The following is a 20849-nucleotide window of genomic DNA, read 5'->3' as shown; positions in this document are numbered from 1 at the left end:
CCACCTTCCTGCACCATTTTATGAGCCCTCATGCCTCCTAGCCTGTCCCCAAATGTTTGGTAAAATACAGCCTTAATGTTCCCTCAGGGAATGTAAAATTGTGCCAAAAATGCTGCTTTACCAGTCTCTAAAAATTCCAAGAACAAATAAAAGAAATGCATAAATACTTTATGATGTCACCAATATATTAAGACAATTTAAATGAAGATATTTCAATCTAAAGAGATTCTCCATAATAAGTATTCAACCATATAGGCCTAGAAGGCTCTTTACCACAAGCAATAAAAGCCTTCTGAAACTAGCTACCAATCAAAACCAGCTTGGCCAACCATTGTACAGTACATAGTGTGTACAAAAACAAAAAGCTAAAAGCTACTGCAGATGCTGGAAATCCAAAACAAAAACAGAATTACCTGGAAAAACTCAGCAGGTCTGGCAGCATCGGCGGAGAAGAAATCAGTTAACGTTTCGAGCCTTCATGGCCCTTCGGCAGAACTGAAGCATAGTTAGGAGAAGGGAGAAATATAAACTGGTTTAAGGTTGGGGGGGGTGGGGGGGGAAGAGAGAAGTTGAGGGTGTGGTGATTGTGGAGATAAGCAGTGATAGGAGTAGATAATCAAAAGATGTCACAGACAAAAGGATCAAAGAGGTGTTGAACGTGGTGATATTTGTCTAAGAAAAGTGCTAATTAAGAATGGAAGACAGGATACTCAAAGTACAGCTCTAGTGGGGGTGGGGTGGACAGACTAACAAGGTTTTAGTTTTAGATTTAAAAATAATGGAAATAGGTGGGGAAAGAAGAATCTATATAAATTATTGAAAAAAAAAGGGGGGGGGCGGGGGGGAGAAACGGGGTGGGGATGGGGGGAGGGGGAGTTTAAGATCTAAAGTTGTTGAATTCAATATTCAGCCTGGAAGGCTGTAAAGTGTCTAGTCGGAAGATGAGGTGCTGTTCCTCCAGTTTGCGTTGGGCTTCACTGGAACAATGCAAGCCAAGGACAGACATGTGGGCAAGAGAACAGGGTGGAGTGTTAAAATGTCAAGCGACAGGGAGGTTTGGGTCTTTCTTGCGGACAGACCGCAGGTGTTCCGCAAAACGGTCACCCAGTTTGCGTTTGGTCTCTCCAATGTAGAGGAGACCGCCTTGGGAGGTCCCCAGTTTCATTTTATTCTTCGCCTCATCCGTCGCCTCAACAAGAAACTTTTTCTCTTTCTCTCAAGTGCTAAGGAACGCAAGCTCCAACAACTCATCGACACCAACACCCATCTGGGACCCTCCACCCCTGCTTGTCCTTCCGTCCTCACCCCATCTTCCAATCCCAGCCCCAGCCGCGTATTCACTATACCCCCTGACCTTCCCCTCTCCGATGCTGAACGTTCAGTGCTCAGCAAAGGACTTAGTTTCATACCCTTACGCCCTCATCTCAATGAATTTCGGGCTCAGCATGATGCTGAACTCTTCTTCCGCCGTCTTCGTCTCCGTGCTCACTTCTTTGGGCAGGAGTCCTCACCCCGTTCAACGGATCCTTTTACCCACCTCCAATATTCTCCCTCCACTTGGACCCCTCCCTCTGGATTCTTACCTTCTCTTGATCTTTTCATTGAGAACTGTCGGCGTGACATTAGCCGTCTCAATTTCTCTGCTCCTCTCACCCATTCTAATCTGTCTCTCTCTGAACTCACTGCACTCCGTTCTCTCAGGTCCAACCCCAACATTGTCATCAAACCCGCTGACAAGGGTGGTACTGTTGTTCTCTGGCGCATTGACCTTTACCTCGCGGAGGCTGAGCGTCAACTCGCAGATATTTCCTCCTACCTCTCCCTGGACCATGACCCCACCACAGAACATCAAGCCATTGTTTCCAGGACTGTCACTGACCTCATCTCCTCTGGAGATCTTCCTCCCACAGCTTCCAACTTGATAGTCGCCCAACCTCGGACGGCCCGCTTCTACCTCCTACCCAAAATCCACAAACAGAACTGTCCTGGCAGACCGATCGTGTCAGCCTGTTCCTGCCCCACGGAACTCATTTCTCGTTATCTTGACTCCCTTCTCTCTCCCCTTGTCCAGTCCCTTCCCACCTACATCCGTGATTCCTCTGACACCTTACGTCACATCGACAATTTCCAGTTCCCTGGCCCCAACCGCTTCCTCTTCACCATGGATGTCTAATCCCTCTACACCTCCATCCCCCACCAGGATGGTCTGAGGGCCCTTAGCTTCTTCCTTGAACAGAGGCCCCAACAATCCCCATCCACCACTACTCTCCTCCGTCTGGCTGAACTTGTTCTCACACTGAACAATTTCTCCTTTAACTCCTCTCACTTCCTCCAAATAAAAGGTGTGGCTATGGGTACCCGCATGGGCCCCAGCTATGCCTGTCTCTTTATGGGGTATGTGGAACATTCCTTGTTCCAGTCCTACTCCGGCCCCCTCCCACAACTCTTTCTCCGGTACATCGATGATTACTTCGGTGCTGCTTCATGCTCTCGTCGGGACCTGGAAAAATTTATTAATTTTGCTTCCAATCTCCACCCCTCCATCATTTTCACATGGTCCATCTCTGACACTTCTCTTCCCTTCCTTGACCTCTCTGTCTCAATTTCTGATGATAGACTGTCCACCAATATCCATTACAAGCCTACCGACTCCCACAGCTACCTCGACTACAGCTCCTCACACCCCACTTCTTGTAAAGACTCCATCCCATTCTCTCAGTTCCTTCGCCTCCGTCGCATCTGTTCTGATGACGCTACCTTCAAAAACAGCTCCTCTGACATGTCCTCCTTCTTCCTTAACCGAGGTTTTCCATCCACGGTCGTTGACAGGGCCCTCAACTGTGTCCGGCCCATATCCCGCGTATCCTCCCTCACGCCTTCTCCTCCTTCCCAGAAACATGATAGGGTCCCCCTTGTCCTCACTTATCACCCCACCAGCCTCCGCATTCAAAGGATCATCCTCCGCCATTTCCGCCAACTCCAGCATGATGCCACCACCAAACACATCTTCCCTTCACCCCCCCTGACGGCATTCCGTAGGGATCGTTCCCTCCGGGACACCCTGGTCCACTCCTCCATCACCCCCTACTCCTCAACCCCCACTTATGGCACCTCCCCATGCCCACGCAGAAGATGCAACACCTGCCACTTCACTTCCTCTCTCCTCACCGTCCAAGGGCCCAAACACTCCTTTCAAGTGAAGCCGCATTTCACTTGCATTTCCCCTAACTTAGTCTAATGCATTCGTTGCTCCCAATGCGGTCTCCTCTACATTGGAGAGACCAAACACAAACTGGGCGACCGTTTTGCGGAACACCTGCGGTCTGTCCGCAAGAAAGACCCAAACCTCCCTGTCGCTTGCCATTTTAACACTCCACCCTGTTCTCTTGCCCACATGTGTGTCCTTGGCTTGCTGCATTGTTCCAGTGAAGCCCAACGCAAACTGGAGGAACAGCACCTCATCTTCCGACTAGGCACTTTACAGCCTTCCGGGCTGAATATTGAATTTAACAACTTTAGATCTTAAACTCCCCCTCCCCCCATCCCCACCCCGTTTCTCTCCCCCCCCCCCCCGCTTTTTTTTCAATAATTTATATAGATTCTTCTTTCCCCACCTATTTCCATTATTTTTAAATCTAAAACTAAAACCTTGTTAGTCTGTCCACCCCACCCCCACTAGAGCTGTACTTTGAGTATCCTGTCTTCCATTCTTAATTAGCACTTTTCTTAGACAAATATCACCACGTTCAACACCTCTTTGATCCTTTTGTCTGTGACATCTTTTGATTATCTACTCCTATCACTGCTTATCTCCACAATCACCACACCCTCAACTTCTCTCTTCCCCCCCCACCCCCCCCAACCTTAAACCAGTTTATATTTCTCCCTTCTCCTAACTATGCTTCAGTTCTGCCGAAGGGCCATGAAGGCTCGAAACGTTAACTGATTTCTTCTCCGCCGATGCTGCCAGACCTGCTGAGTTTTTCCAGGTAATTCTGTTTTTGACATAGTGTGTACAGTTGAATGTGTCCCAAGAGCCTGGAAAAAGGTACTTTAGAGCAAGGCTACAAGACACCAAAATTAACCAACCAAGTCCTCCTTCACTTACACCACAGTTCATGGCACTATGTCTCTCTCCCAAAATCGTTGTAGGCTTTCTTCCCTTTTGTGTTCATGTCAGTACATTCTCCTTTTCCCAGTCCAAACTGACTTTTTGTTACTCCCACTACCAGTCCCTGAAGGTAATGTTTCCTCCCCACCGCAATCCATGTTGGAAGTTTGTACTCTCTGACAGTTTGTTCCCAACCATTTCCAATGTGGCATGCTGTTTGTCCTCCAGTCCATGCTGATACACTAATTTTTCTGCCAAGACTAACGTGACATTCTGATGAAATGCAAATTTTGTTTCTTTTCCCACAGATGATGGCAGATCTGCTGAGTATTTCCAGCATTTTCTATTTTCATTCTGTTACCCCAAACCACTACCAGCAGTTCCTGAAGACACATACAGAAGTTTGCCACCATTTCTAGCTCCACAGAAATGAACATATACTTCTTAATATAAAATTATATTAGCATATACCCAGCCTGTACCCAACTATATTTCCATTAATATTTCCTCTAGCTTTTCTTCATTGTGGGCAACCTGTTTATTGCATTGCATGGTACATTTCAGATTGCTGTGCAGCCACACACCTGCACAGCTTGGAGGGAACATTGCCCCCCACATAAGCAGGTGTTTCAAATGAAGAAATAAAGAAGTAAAAGCAAAATACAGAAATACTGGAAGTTGGAAAAAAAAAAAATGCTGGAACTACTTAGCAAATAAGGCAGCATCAATGGAGAGAAAAACAAACTTTATGTTTCAGATCTCTGATCTTTCATTAGAACTGAGGAAAGTTAGAAATGTAATAGGTTTCGAACAGGTGAAAAAGGGTGAGGAGTAGAAGAAGAATAAAAGGGAAGGCCTGTGATAGGGTGGAGGGGAGGACAGATTAACTGACAAAAGGATTCATGATTCAAAAACCAAAGGGAGTGGTAATGGGTGAAGAAAAGAAGCAAAAGGTGTGTATAGATGAAGTGTGAATGGTTGGATAGCAGCCGGCTGAATTCAAAGTGATTAGGAAGGAAACAAGAGAGGAAGCAAACCAACAAGAAAAAACACATGTGACAAGATGGGGCAGAGGTTATGATCTAAAACTGTTGAACTCAATGTTGAGTGCAGATGGCTGTGGAGTGCTGAGTTGAAAGAAGAGGTTCTCTTCCTCAAGATAAAAGCAAAATACTGCGGATGCTGGAAATCTGAAACAAAAACAAAAATAGCTGGAAAAACTCAGTAGGTCTGACAGCATCTGTGGAGAGGAATACAGAGTTAGCATTTTAAGACCGTATGACTCTTCATCAGAACTGAAGAGAAATAGAAATGAGGTGAAATATAAGCTGTTTAAGGGGGTTGGGGCAGGTGGAGCTGGATAGAGGGCCAATGATAGGTGGAGGCAATGGAGAGATTACCAAAGATGTCATAGACAAAAGGACAAAGGGGTGTTGACGGTGGTGATATTAGCTAAAGGAATGTGCTAATGGTGACATTAAGGGTAGAAAGCAGGACAAGCAAGTGACAGATGGCCCTCGTGGGGATGGGGCAGGGGGAAGGGATTGAAATAGACTAAAAGGTGGAGATAAAACAATGGATGGAAATAAATTTAAGAATAATAATAGAAATAGGTGAGAAAAGAAAAATATATATCTTATTAAATTATAATAATTATTAGAAGAAAGGGGATTGGAAAGGGGATGGGGATGGAGGAGAGAGTTCATGATCTGAAGTTGTTGAACTCAATGTTAAGTCCGGCAGGCTGTAAAGTGCCTAATCAGAAGATGAGGTGCTGTTCCTCCAGTTTGCGTTGAGCTTCACTGGAACATTGCAGCAGGCCAACATGTGGGCATGAGAGCAGGGTGCTGTGTTAAAATGGCAAGCGACAGGGAGGTCTGGGTCATGCTTGTGGACAGACCGAAGATGTTCCGCAAAGTGGTCACCCAGTCTGCGTTTGGTCTCTCCAATGTAGAGGAGACTGCATTGGGAGTAGCGAATGCAGTAGACTAAATTGAGGGATGTGCAAGTGAAATGTTTCTGTTCCTCAAGCTTGTTTTGGACTTCATTGGAATACTGTAGCAGGTCAAGGACAGAAAGGTCAAAGTGGGAGCAAGGTGAAGAATTGAAATGACAAGCTATAGGAAGCTAAGGGTCATGCTTGCAGACCAAACGAGGTGTTCCATAAAGCAGCCACCCAGTCTGCGTTTGGTCTTCCGAGTGTAGAGGAGACCACATCGTGAGCAGCGAATACAGTATATTAAATTGAAACAAGCAAATCGCTGCTTCACTTCAAAGGAGTGTTTGGGGCCTTGGACAATGAAAAGGGAAGAGGTAAAAGGTCAGGTATAGAATCTCCTGCGCTTTCATGGAAAGGTGCGGTAAGAAAGGGTAGGAGTGTTGGGTGAACTGAGGAGTGCACAATTGCGTCATGGAGGGAATGGTCCCTTTGGAATACTGAGGGCAGAGGAAGATGTGTTTTCGGTGGCATAATGCTGGAAGTGGTGGAAATAACGAGGACAATCCATTGAATATAGAGGCTGATGAGGTGCAAGTTAAGAGCAAGGGGGATCCGATCTTGGTTCTGGAAAGGAGGGAAAGGGTGTGAGCAGAAATGTGCCAAATGGATCAAACAAGGTAGAGGACCCTGTCAACCACAGTTGCAGGGAATTCTTGGTTGACGGAAAAGGAAGCCATATCAGAAGCAGTAGTATGGAAGGTTGCATCATTTGAACGTATGTGTCAGAGACAGAAAAACTGGGAGAATGGAATACGTTTATAACTTTACTCTGTTCTGATGAAAGGTCACAAACCTAAAACATTGGGGAGAATTTTCAGCATGTCGGGAGGGCTGTGTGGGAGCAGGTGTGGGCGGGCGCGTGCCGATCGCCACCTGCGATCGGCTTCGAACCGCCATTTTACGCGAGCGGGCTAATTAAGGCCCACCCAGTGTGAATTGCGGCTCCCGAGAACAGCGGGAGGGGGTGACCCGGTGGCCTGTTTAAAAACTGCACAGGCAGTCTTCCAAAGGCTGGCAATGATGGTGCTCAGAAGGGTTCCCAAGAGCACTCTCGGAGATCAGGCCAGGCAGGAGGGCAGGTCGGCTGGGCACTGTGCCCTGAGATTCTTGGCTGAGTGCCATGCTGCCCTCCTCGAGAAGGTGACAGCACACCACGAAATCCTTGTGCCAAGGGACAGGAGGAGGAGGCCCCCCCACGTGACGAAATGTGCCTGGGAGGAGGTGACAGAAGCCGTCAGCGCACACGATGTGGTGAGACACACCTGGGTTCAGTGCCGCAAGCGGTTCAATGACCTCTTGCGATCGGGAAGGGTGAGTACCATTTTGGCATGGGTTACTTAGCACAGCAGTTAGGTTGGCCCCCCTGCACCCTCCCCCAACTTTGAATGTAGTAACTGCATTGAATCATTCACGGCATGTGGCCTTCGCTGAATGGGCCAGCATTTATTGCCCATGCCTAGTTGACCCTGAGAGGGTGGTTCTGAGCTGGCTTCTGTATTCACTGCATGTGATGCACTTACACTCACAGTGCTGTTTTGGGGGTGACCTAAGGATCTGCACCCAGGCGCAGTGCTGGAATGCCGAAACATTTCAAAGTCAAGCTGCTGACTGACTGGGACGGGAACTTCCATGTGGCGGGCCAGCCATCCATCTGCTGCCCTTGTCCTTCTAGGTGGTAGTACTTCCTTGCTTTGGAAGGTGATACAGTGTGAGTGGCAAATGTGATGGAGGCAGCATCTGGGCAAGGGGGTCAGCCCTGGCTGCTTGGAGTGATTGTATGGCGGCTCCAGGGTCACGATTCACATGAGCCCTGCAATGTTTCATTCAGGTGGGGGTGACAGGGCTGCAATGGCAATCCAGGTACAGGGTGGACTAATCAATGTTCCTCTCTCCTTTTCAGGAGAAGACCGCACACAATAACGCTGAACGGATATGGACTGGCGGAGGGCAGGCACGATTACTTATTCTCACCAGATACAACCAGGAAGCTCTCGAGCTGGAGAGGCGCCATGCGCCCAGGTCTACCGGCAACGGTGAGGTTGGGGTGCCAGGGGGGAGATAAGAGTGCCGTGCACTGAGGTTACAATGTCTGTCATTGCAACCATTCCACTGTTGACTGTTTATTGAATTCAGCATCCAACATGGGTTTCCCAATGATTATGGAAGGAGGAGCGCATCCTGATCTGGGGGCCAGGCATGCACATTAACAGTGTTACAACGTCAACTAATCACATGTCCTTGTTCTTCCTTTCAGCCTCACCAGAGTACGCCTGGGCTGAGGAGGCAGAGAGCCAGCCACTGAAACCTGAGGGCCCTGAAGAGATACACGCACCAGCGTCACACCATCTCAGCCAGGCAGGCACCAGCGCAGATACCAGCACCTCAGAGGGGATCAGATCGTCAGTTAGTGTCCCAGGGCACAGTAGTGAGGGCACTTCACACTTGCTTGAGGTGCAGGCGGAGACAGAGAGTGCCCATGGCGCCGGCAGTCAGAGGACTGCAGGGGACCAGGAGCATGCTCAGTCGGCTCCATGCCCACTCGCACCTGCTCCTGCAAAGCCCCCCCGACATGTTGAAAATTCTCCACAATATTTTAGGTCTGTGACCTTTCATCAGAACAGAGTAAAATTATAAAAGTATTCCAATCTCCCAATTTTTCTGTCTCCGGCACATATGTTCAGATGACGCAACCTTCCATACTACTGCTTCTGATATGTCTTCCTTTTTCCTCAACCGAGAATTCCCTGCAACTGTGGTTGACAGGGTCCTCTACTTTGTCCGATCCATTTGGCACATTTCTGCTCTCACCCTTTCTCTCCTTTCCAGAACCAAGATCAGATTCCCCTTGCTCTTAACTTGCACCCCATCAGCCTCTGCAGAGCATCAGTAATGCATTGACCTTCATGGCTGAGCGCAATGCTTCCTCCATGGAGAGAGTGGTGACTCTCATGGTGAGGCTCCTCCAGAAGAACAATCAGGGCTTCCTGGGGATGCACTCGGACCTGCAAACCCTCAGAGCGGCATTGATGTCAGCTGATCAGTGTCAGTGTGGGAGATAGATTGGGTACCCAGTGTCCCAGCTAGGTGCCCATCCATCAGTGGTGATCAGGGAGGTCTGAAGCGACCTCACATTGGCGCACGAGCTGCCTGTCATCTCTGCGAGCTCCTCTCAGGGTGCTCCGGATGTGGGCAGCAGCTCCTCCACCAATCTGCCAGTGACCGTGGCACCTGATGAGGCTGTGGCGACTGGGGAGATGCCAGCTGTGCCTCCAGCCGCTCCCTCCCAGGCGGGGCCATCATAGGCTCCAAGGGCCAGAGGACGCCCTCCAGGGTCATCAAGGCCAACAGGACAACAGAGTGTGCAGGCTGTCTCAGATACTGATGCCAGCGAGGAGGGAGCACCTAGATGTAGCACCCAAAAACGTAATCTGAAGGCACGTTAGGCACACCACGGGCTTTTCACTGGTGGTTTTCTGTTGCCCTGGTATTAGTTGCCTATTAGTCGGTGTGCTTTCATTTCTGTTTTGTTTTATGAAATCATTAAATGTTTTAGTTCTGAACAAGGCTCAGGGTGCTTCATTACTAATGCATATGTACGGGAACCTATGACGTTATGAGTGACTTGTTTGTCATTGAACTTTATTGACAAGGCACATAGTTAATGTTCCTAACCAGGCAGATGTTGCTGTCAGTTATCGAGTATGGAGCCTGCAGCCCTTGCATGTGTTGGAGGTCCATCTGTGGTAGGCTAGCTGAAGGTTTGTTGGATTAAAGCCTCCCGAGTGTCCCTATTATTTGCAAAGTTGCAGGGGTAAATAGAACGTTGAGATTTAATTTTCCAAATGAGAAGTATTTCAAATCTATTAGTCTTTTCATATTTCAATGAATGAAGGATTTTAACTGTTGCTCTTTCTGAACCCTTTACACTGCCTCTATCTTTTTTCAGAAGTATGAAGGCCAAAATTCCATATCATTTTTCCCAGATTTTATGAAGTGTCTGTAACTTCCTATGGAGATATCCATGCACCCTATTCTTCTCTATTTATCCTTGTGGCACTTCCCTACAGTGTGATTGTTCTTTCAATGTTTGGAGAACATAGCTTTAAGGTTGGGATTTATTTAAAGACCATGTTTGAAAAATAAATGGCTGCATTTTTTTCAAATCCGATGTACAGAAAAATAGTGTTCAGATGAAAAGCCCATTGACCTGAAATGTTAACTCTTTTTCTCGCCACACAAATGCTACCAGAGTATTTCTGGCATTTTCTGTTTTTATTTCAGAATACCAGCATCCACTATACTTCACTTTTGTACAGAAAATTATGTTATGTTATTAATGAGGTTAATAGCAACATTATTTTCCTCTACTCCCCACTTTGAAAAAAAAATACAGCTGTTTACTTTTTGAACATAGCATTGCACATTGACTTCAGTAATGACAAGAAAATACTGGTGAAGGCACAGTGATTGAATATCCCTCAAGCTTCCGAACTGGAAGTAAGATGATCGTCTCACCGAGAACTAAACCACCTCAGAGTGAATACAAAACACGTATTTTGACCCTTTTTGTAACACTTTTTTCTCCAAATGCTCAAAAATAAAGTCGCAGTGGGACCTATCACTAAGTATTCTTTAATAATATTTTGTTCACTTTGCAATCATATTTTGTATTTTTAGTATTACTTTACACTCAACGCTATCTATGTTTTTTCAGTCCACTTGATATGTTTCTGCAAATGTCCTTGAATTTAATCTCCTTCCTAAGAACATCCTGCATTCTCATACAATTTCGGAACAATCTGAGTCATTACCTCCTATTTCTATACATAAGTTTTTGAATATGGCCCTTAACATCTAGTGCCTGTAGGCAAAAAAAATTTGTAAAGTGTGGCAACGTTTTATCATGCCCATAAAGCACAAATCATGATAACTGTTTTAGGGCTTTAATCCATTTATCAATTTATATATTAAGCTCTTGAATCCTGTGTTTGTGTATCACAAACAACAAACATACAGATTAGGAGTAGGCCACTTGGCCCTTCGAGCCTGCTCCACCATTCAATCAGATCATGGCTGATCTGATTTTATCCTCAACTCCACATTCCTGCCTGCCCCCAATAGTCTTTCACCCCTTTGCTTAGCAAGAACCTATCTACCTCTGCCTTAAAGATAGTCAAGGACTTTGCCTCAACTACCATTTGAGGAAGAGAATTCCAAAGTCTCACAACCCTCCGAGAGAAAAAACCCCTCATCTCTGTCCTAAATGGGTGGCCCCTTATTTTGAAACAGTGACTCACAAGAGGAAACATCCTTTCCACATCCAGCCTGTCAAGTCCCCTCAGGATCTTATATGTTCTAATTAAGTCACCTCTTACTCTTATGAACTCCAGAAGATACAAGCCTAGCCTGTCCAGCCTTTCCTCATAAGCCAACCGGCCCATTCCTGGTATTACTCTAGTAAGCCTTCTCTGAACTGCTTCTAATGCATTTACATTTTTCCTTAAATAAGGAGACCAATACTGTACACAGTACTCTAGATATGGTCTCACCAATGCCCTGTATAACTGAAGCATAACCTCCCCACTCTTGTATTCAATTCCCCTTGCAATAAATGATAACATTCTATTAGCTTTGCTAATGACTTGCTGCACCTACTAAACTTCTGTGATTCATACACTAAGACACCCAGATTCCTCTGCATCTCAGAGCTCTGCAATCTCTCACCATTTAGATAATATGCCTCTTTTTTATTCATCCTGCCAAAATGGACAACCTCACATTTTCCCACATTATACTCCATTTGCCAGATCTTTGCACAGTTACCTAACCTATCTAAAGCTTTTTGTAGCTTCCTTATGTCCTCTTCACAACTTACTTTCCTACCTATCTTTGTGTCATTAGCAAATTTAGCCACCATACCCTTGATCCCTTCATCCAAATTATTTATATAAATTGTAAAGAGTTGAGGCCCCAGCACTGATCCCTCTTGCCAACCAGAAAATAAGCTATTTATGCCTACTCTCTGGGTGAAAGTTTTAGCTCAGCGGGCGGGCGCGCGCGCGCCTGATCTGACCAAGTGTAAAGTGACGCACGATGATGTCGGGCATGCGTCCCGACGTCATCGTGCAATCTCACAATATTTTGGTCAGTGGGCGCGCGCTGGAGTCAGCAGCACACCCGCTGACAATTAAAAGGCCTATTAAGGCCATTTGAAAGGTAATTTAAGTAAATTTTTCGCTGCCCGTCCAGCCTTACGGTTGGTGGGCAGGTGAAAAGGCCAAGTGGTCTTTGCACTTTTTTGGAAACCTCACCAACAAGCAGGATGAGGTTTCCAAAAGCAAATAAAAATTAGATAAAAACTTTAACTCTTCATAAATAACATGTCCCTGTTCATGTGACAGAGTCACATGAGAGGACATGTTTCATAACATTTATCAAATCTTTAATTTTTTTTTCAAATCAGTTCATATCCCTGAGGCAGCTCTCTGCTTCAGGGGGATTATGGCTTTAATTTTTCAGGTGGCGGGCAGGCTCGGTGGGAGTGGGCGGGAGTGCTCGTGGAGCCGATCGCTACACGCGATCGGCTCTGTGTTGTCATTTTACGCGGGAGGGCCAATTAAGGCCCACCCAGTGTAAGATGCAAGCAGTAGCGCTTAGCGCTACCTGTGCGGGTGGGGGGGGTGGGGGGGTGGGTGGGGTTGTGAGGAGGGAGAGTCGAGGCCAGCACTCTTTCATGCATGTGCACGGAAGATCGCTTCAATCTCCTTGAGGCACGGAGCTGCCTCAGGGAGATTGAATCGCTACTGAAATTATTAAATAAATGGTTTAAAAATTTAATTAAACATGTCCCTACATGTGACTATATCACATGAGATGGTACATGTTTTTATATTTTGGAAATTTAAAAAATTTAATTAATAAAAGCTTCAGTAAACCACATCCCGCTCGTGGATGAGGTTTCCTAAAAAACGTGAAGGTCGTTTGGTCTTTTCGCCTGCCCGCCAACCTTAAAGTTAGATGGGCAGCATTAACAATTCCCTTAATCACTTTCTTAATGGCCTTAATAGGCCATTTACACATCAGCGGGCATGCAGCCGACTCCGGCGCAGGCCCGCTGAACAGAACATCAGGAGACAACGCAATGACGTCAGGACTCATGCCTGACGTCATAGCGTGTCATTTACATGTTGGCGTGTTGGGCCCCATCCCCACACGCCGACTGAAAAATCCTGCCCCATGTAGTGCGCACTTGCGCACATGCGCAAAGGTCATGCTCGCCCAACTTGCACTACTCCCTCCGCCTGTACAGGCAGCATGCAGCACTGCCGCTCGTGTTACATGCTGGGTGGGCCTTAATTGGCCCACCAGCATGAAATTGCCTTCTATGCCCGATCGCATTCGATGGTCAGCTTCCCAACCGCCCCCGCCCCCACCAAGCTCTCACGCCAAGGACAAAATTCTGCCCTGTTTCCTGTTAGTTAGCTAATCTTCTATCCATGCTAATATGTTACCCCCTACACCATGAGCTTTTATTTTCTCCAATAACCTTTGATGGGGCACCTTATCAAATACTTTCTGAAAATCTAAGTACAGTAGATCCACTGGTTCCCCTTTATCCACAGCACCTGTTACTTCTTCAAAGAACTCCAGTAAATTGGTTAAACATAGTTTCCCTTTCACAACACCATATTGAATCTGCCTGATTACCATGAATTTATCTAAGTGCCCTGTTATAACGTCTTTAGTAATAACTTCTAACATTTTCCCTATGACAGATGGTAAGCTAACTGGCCTATATTTCCTGCTTTCTGTCTCCCTCCATTTTTGAATAATGAAGTTACATTTTCCAAAGCTATTTTCCAATGTAATGGAACCTTTGTATCAACTATCTCACTCGCCACTTCTTTTAAGACCCTAGAGTGAAATCCATCAAGACCCTGGGACTTGTCAACCCACAGTTCCAACAATTTGCTAAGTACCACTTCCCTTGTGATCATAGAATCACAGTGCAGAAGAGGCCCTTCGGCCCATTGAGTCTGCACCGACACGTGAGAAACACCTGACCTACCTACCTAATCCCATTCACCAGCACTTGGCCCATAGCCTTGAATGTTATGATGTGCCAAGTGCTCATCCAGGTACTTTTTAAAGGATGTGAGGCAACCCGCCTCCACCACCCTCCCAGGCAGCGCATTCCAGATCGTCACCACCCTCTGGTTAAAAAAGTTTTTCCTCACATCCCCACTAAAGCTCCTGCCCCTCACCTTGAAGTTATGTCCCCTTGTGACTGACCCTTCAACTAAGGGGAACAGCTGCTCCCTATCCATCCTGTCCATGCCCCTCATAATCTTGTACACCTCGATCAGGTCGCCCCTCAGTCTTCTCTGCTCCAGCGAAAACAACCCAAATCTATCCAACCTCTCTATAACTTAAATGTTTCATCCCGGGCAACATCCTGGTGAATCTCCTCTGCACCCCCTCCAGTGCAATCACATCCTTCCTATAATGTGGTGACCAGAACTGCACACAGTACTCCAGCTGTGGCCTTAATAAGGTTCTATACAACTCCAACATGACCTCCCTACTTTTGTAATCTATGCCTCGATTGATAAAGTCAAGTGTCCCATATGACTTTTTCACCACCCCCACTAACATGCTTCTCCACCTTCAGAGATCTATGGACACACACGCCAAAGTCCCTTTGTTCCTCAGAACTTGCTAGTGTCATGCCATTTATTGAATACTTCCTTGTCAAATTGCTCCTTCCAAAGTGTATCACCTCACATTTTTCAGGGTTCAATTCCATCTGCCACTTATCTGCCCATTTGACCATCCCGCCTATATCTTCCTGTAGCCCAAGACACTCAACCTCTCGTTGACGGCCACAGTAGCGCCTATCTGTTCCCCTGACTATAGAATCCCCTATTACTATTGCTCTTCCTCCCTTCCTCCCCTCCTGTACAGACAGGCTGGTGGTGGTGCCAGAAGTTTGGCTCTGTCTGCTCTCCCTGGAGGAACCAGCGCCCTCATCAGCCTCCAAAACAGAATACCGATTTGCGAGCGGGACCCCAGGGGACTCCTGAACTACCTGCCTGTTTCTCTTGGACTGCCTGGTGGTCACCCATTCCCTTCCTTCCTCAAGTCCCTTCATCTGCGGTGTGACCACCTCTCTAAACGTGCTATCCACGATGCTCTCAGACTTGCAGATGCTCCAGTGTCCCCAGCTGCCGCTCCAGCTCTGAAACCGAGCTTCCAGGAGCTGAAGCTGGACACACTTCCTGCACACATGCTGGTCCCAGGCACTGGAAATGTCCCCGGTTTCCCACATGGAGCACGAGGAGCACACCATGGCTTTGAGTGCTCCTGCCATGACTTATCCCTTTAAATTAAGCCTTTTAAGTCAATTTCTCTAGGGCCCTTCTTTCCTGATCCTCATTACAGTAGAATACACAAACTATAAGCCACAAAAAGACCTTAAACTATAAGCGATTAAAGTAGTAAATACCTTACCCACTACTAACCAGCGATTCCTTTCCCTTGTAGCCTCTACTGCTGCAGCAGGGCAAGACCCACGCTCAGTTCAATTCCCGCCTTGCACCAAATTGCCAATACCCACTCTGGCTGTGCCCCACTCAGGATGTGCTCTCTCCCCTGTTCATGTGCAATTATTGTAATTTTCTTGAGTTCTCTCCCTTCCAATTCCTGATTTACAGCAATTTCTGGGATATTACTTGTATCCTCTATAGTGAAGACCGATGCAAAATACCTATTCAATTCATCGGCCATCTCCTTATTTTCTATTATTAACTCCCCCAACTTACTTTCTGTAGGACCAGCTCTCACTTTGTTGACTCTTCTTTTTAAAATATCTATAGAAACTCTTTCTATCTGTCTTTATATTTCTAATTAGTTTTCTCTCATACTCTAATTTTTCCCTCCTTATTAATCTTTTAGTCATTCTTTGTTGTTTTTTTTATTCTGTCCAATCTTCTGACCTGCCACCCAATTTTGCACAATTGTATGCTTTTTCTTTAACTTTGATACCATCTTTAACCTTTTTAGCTAACCACAGATGGTGGATCCTCCGCTTGGAATTTTTCTTTCTTGTTGGAATGTATCTATTCTGTGTATTCTGAAATATCCCCTTGAATGTCTGACACTGCATCTCTATTGACCTATCCCTTAACGTAAATTGCCAGTTCACTTTCACTAGCCCTTCTTTCATGTCGTCATAATTGCCCTTATTTAAGTTTAAAATACTAGTCTTAGGCTCTCTCTTCTCTCCCTCAAACTGAATGTAAAATTCAATCACATTATAATCACTGCTACCTAGGGGCACCTTCGCTATAAGGTCCATAATGAATCCTATCTCATTGCACAATACCAGATCTGGTACAGCCTGCTCCCTGGTTGGTTCCACAGCGTGCTGGTCTAAAAAATTATCCCAGGAACATTCCATGAATTTGTCATCTATGCTACCTTTGCCCATCTGGTTGTTCTAGTCTATACGTAGATTAAAATCCCCCATGATAATCACCGTGCCTTTCTGAGAAGCTCCCACTATTTCTTCTTTGATACCCCATCCTACCATGAGATTATTGTTTCAGGGCCTGTACACCACTCCCACAAGTCACTTCTTGCCTTTACCATTCTTCATCTCTACCCACTTCTACATCGCGGTTTCCTGAATTTAGGTCATCCCTCGTTATTGCGCTAATGCTGTCCTTAATTAACGGAGCCACCCCTCCACCTTTTCCTAACTTCCTATGCTTCCTAAAAATCACCTACCCTTCAATATTCAGGCCCCAATCTATGTCATCCTGTAGCCATGTCTCTGTAATGGCTATTAGATTGTACTTATTTATCTCTATTTGCACTATAAGTTCATCTGTTTTGTTTCAAATGCTATGTGCAGTCAGTGCAAAGCCTTAAGTTTTGTCCTTTTGTTATTTTTGTAACCTCCAACATATCTGCTGATTTACTCTCAGACTTGTACTCTCTGTCTCTTCCTGTTATGTCCTGTTTATCATTTCCTATATTAATACCTTCCTTTCTCACCTTGTCTCCACTCTTCGATATACCACACCCTCGCACATTTCATTCCTTGCCCCCACTATTCAGTTTTAAACCCTTTCTACCTCCTTACTTGTGCAATTTGCAAGAACACTCGTCCCAGCATGGCTCAGATGTAGACCATCCAACAGTACAGCCCCCACTTTCCCCAGTGCTGGCGCCAGTGCCCCACAAATTGGAACCCACTTCTCCAACACCAGTCTGTGAGCCACGCATTCATCTCTCTAATCTTACTTGCCCTATGCCAATTTACGTGCGGATCAGGTAATACTCTACAGATTAGTACCTTTGAGGTTCTGCTTCTTAATTTGGTACCTAGATCCTCATACTGACTATGCAGAACCTTTTTTCTTGTCCTGCCTATATTGCTGGTACCTACATGGACCACGACAACTGGATCCTCCCTCTCCCACTGCAAGTTCCTCTCCATCTCTGAGTAGATGTCCTGAACCCTAGCACTGGGCAGGCAACACAGCTTTCTGGACTCAGGTTCTTTGCTGCAGAGCAGTGTCAATCCCCCTCACTATACTGTCCCCGGCTACCACTACATTCCTGTCTGCTCCCCCTGCTTGAACGGCTTCCTGTACCATAGCCAGCTTGTTCATCCATGTTGCAGACCTTATTTTTGTCCACACAGGTTGTGAGCACCTCAAACCTGTTTGGCAATTGCAAAGTCTGAGGTTCTTCCGCTCCTGTCAGCTCGGTCCCTTTACCTGCCTCACTCATGGGACAGGATTTTCCCGTCGGCGAGCAGGAGGCAGGGCTCGCTTGCCGACATGTAAAATGACACGCTGTGATGTCGGGCAGAACTCCCGACGTCACCGCGCCCCATTTAAATTTTCCGGTAGGCGGGGGCGCAGCAAAATCAGCTCTGCCCTCGCCGACCTGTCAATGGCCAATTGAGACCATTGACAGAGTAATTAAACTAATTAGTGGACCTGCCCGGGATGAGGTTTCATGTAGGTTTAAAAAAAATTTTAATAAAGTTTTTGTAAAAATTATGGACATGTCCCAACTCATGTGACAGTGTCACATGAGGGGACATGTTAGAGAAATGTTATTATTCTATTTTTAGCTTTTTCACATTTAGAGCCGATCTCCCTGAGGCAGCACTTAGCCTCAGGGAAATGAGTGCACTCTTTCGTGCGCATGTGCGTAAGAGCGCACTCTTGATTTTGGGAATCCCCCCCGCCCGCACAGGGAGTGCACAGTGCTTCTGTGCAGATGTCACGCTGAGCAAGCCTTAATTGGCCCACCTACGTAAAATGGCGCTGCGCCCCCAATTGGGGGCGTCGATCAGAAGCGCGCTCACCCTTCAACTTCGCCCCCGACAGGGTGATAATCCTGCCCATGGTCACATCTCCTGTCCCTCACTGCTGAACAAGACTAATCTAAGAGGCGTGACTGTCTGCTGGAACAAAGTGTCCAGGTATTTCTCTCCCTTCCTTATATTACGCAGTGTCTGCGGTTTGGTTTCCAGATCAATAATCCTGATCCGGAATTCCTCTAGCTGCTTACACTTTCTGCAGATGTGTTTGTCCTGGACGCCCTGGTGTCCAAAAGCCTCCATATTCCACAGCTACAACAAAACACCTGTCCTGCCATTGTTACTTATGTTATTTGGTTAATTTAGTTTAATTCCTTTCTTAATTAACTTAGAATAATTCCTATCTAAACTACAGTTTATTGTATTTCTTAAAGTCTAGTACCACCTATAACTAAAAGTTATACATTTCTTAGTTATGCGGGTTTTAGGTAATTATTTTATTTTGTATATTGTTTATTTTGTTTTAAAGTTTTACTTCTTTTTATTTATAGATCTACATTAACTCTGGTTTCCTAAGCTGCCTACACACTACCCTTTACACCAAGCATTTAGCGACCAATCACTCAGTTTCTTCAAGCTTCATGGGGTCTCTCTCTCTCTCCGAATTCCACTGCTTTATGGGCTCTCTCCCTCTCTGAACTCCCACTGCTTTATGGGCTCTCTCCCTCTCTGAACTCCCACTGCTTTATGGGCTTTCTCCCTCTCTGAACTCCCACTGCTTTATGGGCTCTCTCCCTCTCTGAACTCCCACTGCTTTATGGGCTCTCTCCCTCTCTGAACTCCCACTGCTTTATGGATTCTCTCTCTCTGAACTCCTGCTGCTTTATGGGCTTTCTCTCTCACCAAACTCCCACTGCTTCATGGGCTCTCTCTCCGAACTCCTGCTACTTTATGGGTAAAAGTTTTAGCTCAGCACAACCCGACCGAACGCAAAATGATGCGCGATGACATCAGGCGTGCTTCCCGACATCATCACGCACTCATGTGCTATTTCGGTCAGCTGACAATTAAAAGGTCTATTAAGGCCATTAACAAGTTAATTTAAAGAAATTTTTCGCTGCCCATCCAATTGTATGGTTGGCAGGCCAGGCAGCCTTTACACATTTTTGGAAACCTCATCCACAGGCGGGATGAGGTTTCCAAAAGCAAATAAAAATCAAATAAAAACTTTATTTTTTCATTATTAACATGTTCCTGCTCATGTGACAGAGTCACATGAGGGGACATGTTTCATTACATTTTAATTTTTTAAATTATTTCTTTCATGTATCTTCATCTCCCTGAAGCAACTCTCTGCCTCAGGGAGGCACGCACGCACTCGGGTCCATGCGCGAAGATTGCGCTTGACTGGCTCGCACTCCTCCCCCCGCCCACACAGGCAGTGCTCAGTGCTGCCGCTCATGTTTCATGCTGGGTGGGCATTAATTGGCCCGCCAGCTTGAAATTGCCTTCTGGGCCTGATCGCGGGCGGCGGTCTGCTTCCTGACCGCCCCGCCTGACCCCGCCGAACCCGCATGCCAAGGGTAAAATTCTACCCCATGCGCTCTCTCTATCCAAACTCTGTGTTGCTTTATGGATTCTCTCTCCAAACTTCACGCTGATTTATCATAATTCAGAAATTTTATTTCAAAATGCTGAAAGTATATTAAAAAAAGGAAATTATTCATTTCATGCTGGTTTCTTCTCAATTTAGAAGCATTGGTCAATTTACAATTTCCATTACCAACAACAATTAATCTTAAATTGACCTCTATATTTGCCGACTGGAAGTAATTAAATTTGTGACCTTAAAGGTTAAGTTCAGTTACATTCAGTTCCACTGTAACAGCAAAATAATACATTTCACATGAGATAGCAGAACACCTCTATTGGTATAAAACAATGGGCGGAATCATCCCAGATTTACACTAAGTGCAGTAGTGGGCGGGAAAAAGGACATTTTGCCTGCTGGCCACAATGGCAGCTTTTCACATCGTATCATCCCAATCCCGCCACCTTAATGATGCATTCTAGGGGAAAATGCTGTTTTGATGGTGGGCGGGCTCTCATTTGGCCGTCATGCCATCACCTTGCCGCTTCATCACACTGGGAGCCATATTTATAGTGCAGCTGCATGCACATCTCTCAGTGCTTCCAGGCCAGGACTGCTGCAAAGAAGACATGGGGTGGAGTTTTCCCAGATTTTCACTAAGTATGGTAGCAGGCAAGTAAAATGACTTTTTACCCGCCAGCCGCGATGATGGGTTTTCACGCCTTATCGTCCCAAACCTGCCTCATTATTTATGCACTTGCGGGAAACATGGCGTTTCCATGGCGGGCAGGCTCTCATTCACCCGCCA

At 46.1% G+C, this 20849-nt stretch overlaps 1 long non-coding RNA gene across 1 annotated transcript in view; it reads right to left on the bottom strand.

Annotated features, from left to right (window-relative positions):
- Positions 1-14347, bottom strand: part of LOC144683608 (uncharacterized) — a 559012-nt gene extending 544665 nt beyond the window's left edge. The window contains exon 1 of the long non-coding RNA XR_013577301.1: positions 14175-14347. This is a non-coding gene — a long non-coding RNA (uncharacterized LOC144683608). The remainder of the gene's footprint in view (positions 1-14174) is intronic.
- Positions 14348-20849: the final 6502 nt, after the last annotated feature.

This window comes from Cetorhinus maximus, chromosome 1 (assembly GCF_964194155.1).
Source record: "Cetorhinus maximus chromosome 1, sCetMax3.hap1.1, whole genome shotgun sequence".
NCBI lineage: Eukaryota > Metazoa > Chordata > Chondrichthyes > Lamniformes > Cetorhinidae > Cetorhinus > Cetorhinus maximus.
The sequence above is the reverse complement of the archived record's forward strand: the minus strand, read 5'-3'. Positions and strand labels throughout refer to the sequence as shown.